Here is a 13,127-nt window from a genome sequence, read left to right as displayed (position 1 = left end):
CAGGGAGGAGGGGAAGCCGGGAGGAAGCAGAGACGGGATGCTTGACCCAGGCTAGCCAAAGAGGTATTCCATACCACAGCACGTCATGCTTGGGGTGGGGGGGAAGGGTTGGGGGGCGTGTAATTTGGAATTTCCCAGAAGGAAACAGGCTTCTGGGTTGGACTCGTTTCTCGGCGAGTGGTATTGTATTCTCTTCCCTTGTTATTTTCTCTTATCGTTGGTGGTGGTAGCGGTGGTGATTTGTGTTGTACATTGGTTGCTGGACTGTTCTTGTCTCAACCCGTGGGAGTTGCACTTTCGATCCTCCTCCCCATCCCTCCGTGAGCGGGGAAGGGGAGTGTCCTGGGTTCAGCAGTAGCAGTCATGTTTCTCCTGCATGGTAGCTGGTGCAGTGCTGTGTTTTGACTTCCAGCCTGGGAACAGTGTTGGTGAAACCAATGTTTTCAGTTGTTGCTAAGTGATGTTTACCCTGACCAAGGACTTTGTGAGGCTCATGCTCTGCCAGGGAGGATGGGAGGCTGTGGGGAAGCAGAGATGGGGCGCCTGACCCAGGCTAGCCAGGGAGGTATTCCATGCCACAGCACGTCATGCCCGGAGTGGGGAGTAACTGGGAGTTACCCGGAAGGACACGGGCTTCTGGGTGGGACTCGTTTCTTGGCTGATGGTATTGTATTCTCTTCCCTTGTTATTTTCTCTTATCATTGTTGTCGTTGGTAGTAGCAGTGGCGATTTGTGTTGTACATTGGTTGCTGGACTGTTCTTGTCTCAACCCGTAGGAGTTGCACTCTTTCGATCCTCCTCCCCGTTCCTCTGGAGGGGGGGGACTCTTTTTCTGTCAGCCCAGCACGACTCACTGGGAGTGAGTGAACAAGTTGCCTGACTGGGTTTAAACCACAACAGTTCTTTTTGGCGCCCAACGTGGGGCACGAGGGGTTGAGATAACGACAGATCTGACCAGATTAATAGTCACTCGTCACAATGCTGATTTATTGGCTCTCAAGGTTGTTCCTCTTGATCTCACAGTTTCAGTATATCGTATCTTACTTCCATCCGGTATTTGCTGTATTAGTGTTTTTCAAGTGTGGGGCTTGGGCTAAGGTTTTTGTCTCATTGTACTTTATGGTAATGACTTGTAATACAATAGAATCATTGATCATGAAACTGATCTGGCTTATGTTCCCAGTGTGGTCACCGCCTTTATACTTTGGGAGGTATATAATAGAAGTGCTTAGCAATTACACATCTTTTTTCTCCTTCTCAGGTGCTCAACCTGTGAAGGAGACATCCTTTTACCCTCCCAGTCCTCCCCCCAGACCATTTACATTTGAGAGTTTTGAATTTTTTGAATGGCCTTTTAATGCTGTTGAGACTTGTTTGCTGATCGTAATGGGAATCACCATGCTAACACGCATACAGAGTGTGTTTTACCCACTACTGATTTCAAGAGTTAAGCAGATTCAGGTTTGGGTCTTGTCTGGGGTCAAACGATAATGTAGGAGGACCAAGAGATTTTCCCTGAGGCTGGACAGCCATGAATGGCAGGGTGTGTGGGATAGTATGGGCAAGTATCTAGGTCAGTGTGTCCCTCCAGTACTTTGGAATTTCACTACCGAACAACTGCAAAATCCAGAAGAATTAGTAAAACACTTAAATGAGGTGTGTGGTCATTCTGGCCATACCAGAGATGGACAAATCATGGCAACGTGCTGGGGCTTGGCCTATGCTTACAGGGCCTTGTTCAACACTATCCAGCACCTTCAAAAGGAAAAGAATGTCAGCGGATCTGAGGGCAAAGCAACAGTCAGCACAGCTACTCCACCTCCAGGCACAGCAGCTTCACCACCCCAGTGACAAGTGCAGTCGCTACTCAAACTTTGGCTGCAATGAACAGCGCAGCTACCCCAGTGGCAAGTACAGCAGCTGCTCAGACTTTGACTGCAACAGACAGTGCGGCTACCCCAGCTCCAAGCACAGCAGCTTCACCACCCCCAGCAACAAGTACAGTTGCTACTCAAACCACAGTGATAATCACTGCAGCCAAACCAGAGGACCAATTCGTACCAATATTGGTTGCCCCTGTATGCAAGAGAACAAGCAAAAAAGAGGCAAGAAGGGTGAAGTGAGATGAAAAAACAATGAATTCACCACCCGGTCTAGAATCTGATCAGGAGTAATCATCACATGACGAAGAAGAAGAAGAAGAGCTACTTTTCGACCTCGGACCTCAGCCAAGCTACGGAATATGCGAAAAGATTTTACCCGTCAACCAGGGGAGCACATCATCACCTGGTTACTCTGATGCTGGGACAATGGGGCTGATGGCCACAAACTAGAAGGTACAGAAGCCAAGCAGCTGGGATCACTTGCTAGAGAAGGGGGAATTGACAAAGCAATTGCAAGAGAGAAAAAGTCCCTCAGCCTTTGGAGGTGGCTCTTGGCAGCTGTGAAAGAAAGGTTTCCATACAAGGACGATGTTAGGAGTCGTTCGGCCAAGTGGACTACTATAGACAAAGGCATCCAGTCTCTGGGGGAATCGGCCATCGTAGAGATGCTCTATCACATCAGGCCGAATAACGGGGATAATACCCATAGATCCAGATGAAGTTGAATGTACACGACCCATGTGGCTAAAACTGACACGGAATGCACCGTCATCATATGCCCATTCATTGGCAACAGTAACCTGGAATGACATAGTACCACTAACAGTGGATGAAATGGTTCATAAACTCCAAGACTTCGAAGACAATCTCACCCCTTCCATCATCTCAGCTGTGAAAAAACTGTCCCAGGACCTCAAACAATTGAGGGACGATCTATCTGATTTATCCAGCTCCTCACGTGTACCAACACACGTCTCAGCTATTAACAAAAGGCGTCCTATTGTTCAAGAGAGGAGATACAGAAGGTATACGCCACGGGGTACCCTATGGTTTTACCTGCTGTATCACGGAGAAGACATGACAAAGTGGGATGGAAAACCTACTTCAGCTTTGGAGGAATGGGTGAGTGAACTGAAGAGAGGAGCAAGGGCCAAGACAGATCGTCCCATGAGAGCTACGGCTTCAGTCTCTCGTGAGCAGTTTCCCAGATGGAACGGAAGAGCTGATTTTACTCCAGCTCCTGTGATAATGAAGAATAATCCCTTTTACCACTACTTAAGTGTCCAACACTGTGACGACCATTAGAGGGGCCCAGCCTCCAGCCAGGTGGAGGTAGGGGACAATCGGATTTACTGGACTGTGTGGATCAGATGGCCTGGCACATCAGTCCCACAGAAGTATAAGGCTCTAGTAGATACCGGTGCACTGTGTACCACAGTGTACCAACCATCAAGCTATCAAGGGGTTGAACCCATTTCTACTTCTGGAGTGACAGGAGGATCCCAAGAGTTGACTGTGCTGGAGGCTGAAATCAGCCTGACTGGGAGGGAATGGCAAAAGCACCCTATTGTGACTGGTCCAGAGGCTCCAAGCATCCTTGGCATAGACTACCTCAAGAGAGGATACTTCAAAGACCCAAAAGGGTACCGGTGGGCTTTTGGTATTGCTGCTTTGGAGACTGAGGATATTGAGCAGCTGTCCACCCTGCCTGGTCTCTCAGAGGATCCTTCTGTTGTGGGGTTGCTGAAAGTCGAAGAACAGCAAGTGCCAGTTGTGACCACAACAGTGCACCGGTGGCAATATTGCACCGAGACTCCCTGATTCCCATCCATCAGCTGATCTGTCGACTGGAGAGTCAGGGAGTGATCAGCAGGACCCACTCGCCCTTTAATAGCCCCATATGGCCAGTGTGAAAGTCTAGTGGAGAATGGAGACTTAACAGTAGACTATCATGGCCTGAATGAGGTCACACCACCATTGAGTGCTGCCATACCAGACATGCTAGAACTTCATTATGAACTAGTCAAAGGCAGCCAAGTGGTATGCCATGATTGATATTGCCAATGCATTTTTCTCAATTCCTTTGGCAGCAGAGTGCAGGCCACAGTTCGCATTTACTTGGATGGGTGTCCAGTTCACTTGGAACTGACTGCCCCAGGGGTGGACACACAGCCCTACCATTTGCCATGGACTGATCCAGACTGCACTGGAACAGGGGAAAGCTCCAGAACACCTGCAATACATTGGTGACATTATGGTGTGGGGCGATACAGCGGAAGAAGTTCCTGAGAAAGGGAGGAAAATAATCCAAATCCTGCTGAAAACCGGGTTTGCCATAAAACGGTGTAAGGTCAAGGGACCTGCACAGGAGATTCAAGTTTTGGGAATAAAATGGCAAGGTGGACATCGCCAGATCCCCACAGATGTGATCAACAAGATAACAGCAATGTCTCCACCAACTAATAAGAAAGAAACGCAAGCTTTCTTGGGTGCTGTGGGGTTCTGGAGAATGCGCATCCAAAATTACAGTTCGATTGTAAGGCCTCTCTATCATGTGACCCGGAAGAAGAATGATTTTAAATGGTGCCCTGAGCAGCAACAAGCCTTTGAGCAAATTAAACACGAGATAGTTCATGCAGTAGCCCTTGGACCAGTCCGGACTGGACCAGATGTAAAAAATGTACTGTACACTGCAGCTAGGGAGAACGGTCCTACCTGGAGCCTCTGGCAGAAAGCTCCAGGGAGACTTGAGGTTGACCCGTGGGCTTTTGGAGTCAGGGATACAAAGGATCTGAGGCCAGCTATACCCCAACTGAGAAAGAGATACTGGCAGCCTATGAAGGGGTTCAAGCTGCTTCAGAAGTGATTGGCACTGAAGCACAGCTCCTCATGGCACCCCAGTTGCCCTTGCTGGGCTTTATGTTCAAAGGCAGGGTCTCCTCTACACATCATGCAACTGATGCTACATGGAGTGAATGGGCTGCACTAATTACACAAGAAGCTCGAATAGGAAATCTCAGTCGTCCAGGCATTCTAGAAGTCACCATGGACTGGCCAGAGGGCAAAGATTTCAGAATGTCACCAGAGGAGGAGGTGATGTGTGCTGAAGAGGCCCCACCATATAATAAACTGTCAGAAAGTGAAAAGCAGTATGCCTTGTTTACTGATGGCTCTTGCTGTACTGTGGGAAAGCATCGGAGATGGAAGGCAGCTGTATGGAGTCCTGGACGACAAGTTGCAGAAACTGCTGAAGGAGGGGGTGGATCGAGTCAGTTTGCTGAGGTTAAAGCCATCCAGCTGGCCCTGGACATTGCTGAACAAGAAAAGTGGCCAGTACTTTATCTCTGTACTGACTCCTGGATGGTGGCAAATGCCCTGTGAGGGTGGTTGAAGCAATGGAAGCAGAGCAACTGGCAATGCAGAGGTGAACCCATCTGGGCTGCTGCACTGTGGAAAGATATTGCTGCCAGGGTGCAGAACCTGGTGGTGAAGGTACGTCATGTAGATGCCCATGTACCCAAGAGTAGGGCCACTGAGGAGCACCAGAACAACCAACAAGTGGATAAAGCGGCTAAGATTGAAGTGGCTCAGATGGACTTAGATTGGCAACATAAAGGTGAATTATTTTTGGCCCGGTGGGCCCATGACACTTCAGACCATCAGGGCAGAGATGCAACATATAGATGGGCCCGTGATCGAGGGGTGGACTTAACAATGGATACTATTGCCCAGGTTATTCATGAGTGTGAAACATGTGCTGCAATTAAACAAGCCAAGCGGTTAAAGCCTCTTTGGTATGGAGGACGATGGTTGAAGTATAAATATGGGGAGGCCTGGCAGATTGACTATATCACACTGCCACCAACCCGCCAAGGCAAGCGCCATGTGCTTACCATGGTGGAAGCAGCCACCGGGTGGCTGGAAACATACGCTGTGCCCCATGCCACTGCCCAGAACGCTATCCTGGGCCTTGAGAAACAGACTTTGTGGCGACAGGGCACCCCAGAGAGAACTGAGTCAGATAATGGGACTCATTTCCGGGATAACCTTATAGATATTTGGGCCAAAGAGCATGGCATTGAGTGGGTATATCACATCCCCTACCACACACCAGCCTCTGGGAAAATCGAACAGTACAATGGGTTGTTAAAAACTACACTGAGAGCAATGGGTGGGGGAACTTTCAAGCATTGGGATACACACTTACGAAAGGCCACCTGGTTGGTCAACACCAGAGGATCTGCCAACAGGGCTGGCCCAACCCAGAAGTCAGAACTTTTACATATTGTAGAGGGATACAAAGTTCCCATGGTGCATATGAAGAATTTTCTGGGGAAGGCAGTCTGGGTTATTCCTGCTTCAGGTAAAGGCAAACCCACTCGTGGGACTGCTTTTGCTCAGGGACCTGGATATACTTGGTGGGTAATGCGGGAAGATGGGGAAGTCCGATGTATACCTCAAGGGGATTTGATTTTAGGGGAAAACAACCAATGAACTTAATTGTATGCTGTTGCCTGCTGTGTAATACTTTTATAGCCCATCAACTAGATGTCTCCAGGTCACCAGTGACTAGTTCTGACTTCCCTCCAGCCATCATCCCAACAGAGAATGATCTTTGATAGAACCGGATGAGTTCCGCAGTAAAGGAACAACCAGCATCAGCAGGCAACGATCCAATACTGCACACAGCCTTTCCTGCCCTGAAAGATTGTTACAAGAGATGGAACCCGACATCATGGACCGAATGGACTCAGCAGCATTATAGGGATTGGTCCATGCACTAAGAAAATGATCTTTTCCTCTTGGTCTGTATGTATATGAATGTGGGAGAGCGATGGTGCATTGAAAATGTGGGATCTGAGCATGACGTGAATGGTATGGAATAAGGGGTGGATAATGTCCTGGGTTCAGCAGTAGCAGTCATGTTTCTCCTTCGTGGTAGCTGGTGCAGTGCTGTGTTTTGACTTCCAGCCTGGGAACAGTGTTGGTGAAACCGATGTTTTCGGTTGTTGCTAAGTGATGTTTACCCTGACCAAGGACTTTGTGAGGCTCATGCTCTGCCAGGGAGGATGGGAGGCTGTGGGGAAGCAGAGATGGGGCGCCTGACCCAGGCTAGCCAGGGAGGTATTCCATACCACAGCACGTCATGCCCGGAGTGGGGGGTAACTGGGAGTTACCCGGAAGGACACGGGCTTCCAGGTGGGACTCGTTTCTTGGCCGGTGGTATTGTATTCTCTTCCCTTGTTATTTTCCCTTATCATTGTTGTAGTTGGTAGTAGCGGTGGTGATTTGTGTTGTACATTGGTTGCTGGACTGTTCTTGTCTCAACCTGTGGGAGTTGCACTCCTTTGATCCTCCTCCCCGTTCCTCCGGGAGCGGGGAAGGGGAGAGCCCTGGGGGGGGGAAGGGGGGGGGGGGCACTCAATTGCTGTCAGCCCGGCACCACTCACTGGGAGTGAGTGAACAAATTGCCTGACTGGGCTTAAACCACGACAGAGAGAGCCCTGGGGGGGGGGGGGGGGGGGGGCCTCGATTGCTCTCAGCCCGGCACCACTCACTGGGAGTGAGTGAACAAGCTGTCTGGCTAGGGTTTAAACCGCAACAAAACTGTGCAACAAAGATGAACCTAATTCACTTAAAATGTCGAGAAACCTAAATGGAAATGGAGCACTACAAGAGTAAAATTCCTACTTTCAGAAATATATTCATGCAAATGATGAGATACTATTCCTTTGATGTCCACATTCATCAGCCTCTAAAAGAAAGATAGTTCATAACCATATTTTAAGGAACACTCTGAAGTTAAAAGTTCAAAATGTCCTAAAAGAAGCAGTGGTATATTTTCTTCTTGCACCTCTTCAAGTTGGCCTCCAGTTGCTGTAAGCCAGAGCTTAGAGTAGCTTTTCAGTTAAATATTTTCTGAAATGAATTGCTGAACAAATGTGTGCCAAAGATGTCAAAGTTATACTTTATTCATACCCTACAATTGATTTCTGTGGTTATGGTCACAGGATTTTCTGGGGGAAGAGAAGTTCTCTTGTTATACTCCCATGTAATGTTATTCATTTGTGGAATCCAATAATATTTGAAAATGTTCCTATGACAAGTAGGTTCAAGGTTTTAATAACCTTCTAACTCTCACAGAACAAGTATTCATTCCCCCCATACGCCTTTAAGTGAGAGCTGCCCAATATGAAAGCATAAATTCTGATGACTTGGGTTGTTTTGGCTTCATATTTATATCAATTAAAGTGGTATGAAGTAAATGAGTTGTGTAGCAAATATGTGAACTATTTTCACAATATGCCTATGTTCACTTTGCAAAGTGCAGGTGATTTTACAAAGTATGATATGGTGGAAATTCAATCTTACCAACTTAAACTGTCTTACAAAATCAGATATAGACTTTGTCAGTGAGCCAACAGCAAGGTCTGTGTTCTACTGACCTTTCTGTTCTGATTATGAAAGGCCATTTGCAACTTTTGCCATGTATGAAGTTACATTAAGAAAAAGTGGTCATGACAAAAACAGAGGGTGTTGAGGGAGTCTCCTACAGTCTCGATGCCAAACATTGACCACTGACCACACAAAGATTTTAGGATCTTCCTAGAGAGGGACGCCTTTGTACACTTTTTGTTAATGTCTCATTCCAGAAAGGTCCAACTCTGGGACTGGGTTTTCCATCATGCCGACATGTGACAATCTCACTTCCTTACTTTGAAAAGACTTCTAAACTTTAGTTTATGTTCTCAATCTGCTTTTTCAGTCTACCAGCAACAACCTAATGCCAATAAGGCAGTAGATGCTATCTTGATTTTATTTTATTTTTTTAATTCTCAAATGATGTTTATTTTTTGCCAAAGTTTTGTGGTAAGTGCGTGAGAATGAAACATCACCTAAGTAAAAACTCTTTTACCTTGTACACAGTGAAACCATAAAACCCATTATAAGGCTTAGTTTTTCCTCCCTAGTTACCTGTATTTCAACAAAAGCACAGCTATGTGTTCTGATAATGGAAAGATGAAGCATGAGCCACATTTGCATGCGTGGTATTTTCCACACTTCTCTGATAAATATTATCCTTTCCAGACACCTGGAATGAAGACATTAAGCAAAGTATGTAATTTTTTACTTATTTTCAGCAATTACCAGCTATTCATATTTTAATATAAACCCCCAATGTCTATAGTACTTGTGTAAAGATAGATCTTGTGTCCAGATTTCACCATGGTCAGGAAGGATCTCCAAATTTCCCTGAAGGGGTAAAGCTTTTCTTGATTGAATGCTGTCAACATGGACCTGGCTACCTGGTTAAACAAGGGAATTTTTGATGGGCGTAGAGGCAAAATCACAACTTCTTTCATTAGCAGCTGAGCAAAGCAAGTGATGAAAACATATGTCTTCATCTGTGAAACCATACAGGATAAAGTAGTGCAGTTCAGGGGGCTAATTTCCAATAGAACATTAAATGCTGAACTAAACAAAAGAAAAAAGAAGGGGGAAAAGAAGAAGGAAAAATGCTTTTTAAATTCCAAATAAATTTTGTCATAGAAAGTTAAAATTATTATATTTAAAATAAATAGATGATCATGTAGACCTTGTATCATCTGATTCATACCAGCTGGGAAACAAGATTGCTCTGAGCTTATTTTCTAATAAATATAGCATTTTGGACAGCAAACTTATTCTTACAAACACATTTTGTTAAACCTTTGTAGTTTTGGGGGTGTTTTAAGTGCATCATATTTTTTATAAACCTTAATACCTTTTTATTACATATATAAAAGCTTTCTCTAAAAATTATGTAAGCTTTCACTAAGATTTAATGCTACCTAACACAGAATAAGTGTTTGGACTTCCCTTAATAAAACTCTTATTACTGTATTCTTCTTATAGACGTATATTTTCCCATGTAAGAAACATTCTACTGTTCTATTTCTAAAAAGCAAACTTGTGTTTAGTCCTAAAGCATAAATTAAACAAGAAGTCAGCTGTTTCAGAATGTGAGTTAAAAATGCATTCTTTGTCAAGAACCCTAGCTCAGGACAGGAAGTGAGGAAAGCGAAGGAATGTGTGGACTGTGAAAATAGGACCAAATACTAAAGCGCTGTCGTTGACTCCAAGTTTGTAATATTAATTCAGTCAGGTTCTTGGTGTGAACCTGTACATCTAAATGTGGATCTAAGTGCATGAGCACAGTATTCAGTACACTTTTTTATCCCTACTTTCTCAGTGCAAGAAATAGAGCAGTGATTCTCTAAAACAAGGAAGTCTTTGCTGAAAGCTAAGAGTATTTTACGTGATTCCTGTGACAAAATGTAAAGTGCAGGATAGTCATATTTTCGTATTACAGAGTGATGTAATTTTTAACTTTTCAAAGAACTTTTGACAAGATTCAGAGAGTCATGATGCGTTTACAATTATGATATCCATTAAAAAGAAAGCAGTGGGTTGTTTGTATTTTTCCTTTGGCACAGAACATATAAACAAGAGAGATTGCCAAAAGTTTCATAAGGACTCATAATAATCCCTTCAATATACTGGAAAATTCATAGTATTGCCATGAAAACTGAAAAAACATAATTGAATTTCAGTATGTGATGAAATTTACCTCAAAAAACTCTCCGAACTGTTTAATCCTAAATCGATTAATTTTACTATGCTTTTAATGTGTATTTAAAATGCAGTCTAGTTAACATCCAACCCTGAAAATATTGTACTTATTCTGCCTTCAGATACTTAATCTTCATTAATATATTTGCAACTGGCAAAGCTGTGCATTCATAGGAGAAATTAATTTGTGAATATATCAGGACGGAAATTTTCATTTTTACTTTTCATTAGAAATACAACCTTTTTCAATACTTTATTCAGCCTGAGTGGATGAACTGGCTTCTGGCTCCTTCAGCCAAACAGGATATAGAAAGAATGACAGGCAGTGAATATAATTGGCCAACAAATATAAAGTTCAAGCACCTGACTTAAAGTGTTTGCACTTGTTCAAATCAAAAATGTAGTAATAAAGAAATTTTGTAATTACTTTGAGTACTGAAGACATTTGAGGGAAATCACGAAAGTCATGTAACCCTTTTCCTTATTCAGTAGTAGTAACAAGTAGGCTAGAAATGATCCTATAGTATTTTCTCAAAGACTTCCATTGGTATAAAAAATTATGTGTTATGTTACATGTCAAACATATTGTTTGTATCTTCATTACAAGACCCAACAAAAGGCTAACAGAGCAGAACCGACACTTAGCTGTCTGCAGAGTTAATGCAAAAATCTGATTGAGCAAACATCTTTTTGAGGCACCAAACTTTTGACCTGGGAGAAATGTCTGAGTAATTTATTTCTTATTTACTGAGCAATATTTACCTGAAGGCCTTGAGAAGCTCAGCCTTTAGGATTTTCTGTATCTCCTGCTGAAACTGCCAGTTATTCAAACAGCTTAGTGCTGGAAGAAAACTTTCCACTATATTACTTCTGTGTGTTGTCTAAATTTTCCTTTGAAAGAAATGCATTTACAAATCCTAAATTTAGGCCTCCTCTATGCTGCTGGTTTGTTTGGATCATTAGATCACTGAATCAGACTCTTAGCTTTACAGATGGAAATGTAAAACAAACTCAGACCATTTGGCGCTTTCTTTTAGGAGATGTAATTTCCTATTTATTATATAGATCAGCAGTATCATCTCCTTAACTGCTAACATTAAAGAAGTTAATGGTTAGCATCTGTAACCAGAATGGAAACAAATCAGAATATTAATTTCTGAGAAACCTTCAGAAATAGACGTAGAATTGTACATCCCACAAAGATTAAAGGCTTTTTTTTCTCTATCTTTTTTCTACTTCTGAAATTCCATTATTATAGTTAGGAAAGTGATAGCTTTTGGTATCTTCAGAGAATACTTTTATTTTTTTAATCATGTAAATTTCATCTGTTCAGACATCTATAATGAGACAGAGGTAGCTTACAATAATTTACATTTCAATCTCCCAAATGCATGTGAAGGGAAAACAGTTCTGTGACAATAAAATTTTACTAGCTGAGGTAAGTGTAATTTACAGTTAATATATGAAAAGCTTCTCAGTTCTCTTCATTCTGTCTAATAAGGCAGAAAGAGCAATATATTAACATAATGAATGTGGGAAGTGGTTAACACTGTTTACTCAACATGTCTATTGCATGCGGAATTTTAGTTAGAGACTTTTCCAAGGAAAGTAACATCAGCAATTGACAGTTATTGATTTGGCAACAAGGTGATTTAAATGTTTTTTGCATAAATGAGAACCAAAATCCAATTAAATTTGACTTCCTAGTTGAACTATTTATTACTTACAACATGCTGGGTGAAGGCTACTGATACTTGGACAGGCTTAAATACAATAAAATCTAAAGAGAATAATGTTCATTTTCTTTGTTGTTTTTGCAGACAGTGGTTTGTAGGTAACCATCCTAAACTAAAACTTTTATTTCTTTCAGATATCCATGCTGAATAAAACTATCTAACAGTAACAGCGTGTTTAAATCCCTGAGAAAATTAAGATAACTAAAAGTTCATCTTCAATGCTCTTGAAAAGCAACATCTTTAATAAACAAGACTGTTTTTCTTAATAAAATAATAATAACAATAACTTAATAATTACATTTGCCTCTAAATTTAATATTAACTTCAGGTTATTTAATTACAATTGTTCTTTAGAAAGAGTATACTTTACACCACGAATATGGCTCATGAAAATTGCACTTTCATGATGAGACTTAGCTCCCTGTGTATATGAAGGCGTTCCCTGCTTACAACACTGATATACTGGTGAGGCAAAATCAGTAGAGAAAATGACAGAAGCTGGTGCAGGAACATCCCAATTCACTGCAAAACAAGACATCCACCTATATTTAAATGTCTGTGTACAGCATAGGTTTAAACTCCTTCAGGTCAAAATAACTTGAAGAATAGAGAGCTTAGTAATAAAATGGTCACTCTACATTTAACAGTAAGTTGCATCTTACTGGGAACAATGAATCACAGGATAAATTATGGTTTGAAAGTAATGGTGCCTACTGGTTTTAGTCACTGCACTTTATGTTGCTTGGAGTAATGCTAATTCCATGAAGGCAACAGAAAGTGGATAAAAAATCCCCAGTTGTTACAGCAACTCCATGATAGTTGTTCTTCATACCTTTCTATCAGTACAGGAACTCACATAACAGTTTTCCTGAGTAGTCTATGAGCATGAGTTGTG

The sequence above is a fragment of the Pezoporus occidentalis genome, unplaced genomic scaffold (assembly GCF_034315485.1).
Source record: "Pezoporus occidentalis ecotype Australia unplaced genomic scaffold, CSIRO_AGI_Poc_V1 ctg84, whole genome shotgun sequence".
Lineage (NCBI taxonomy): Eukaryota > Metazoa > Chordata > Aves > Psittaciformes > Psittacidae > Pezoporus > Pezoporus occidentalis.
The sequence above is the reverse complement of the archived record's forward strand: the minus strand, read 5'-3'. Positions refer to the sequence as shown.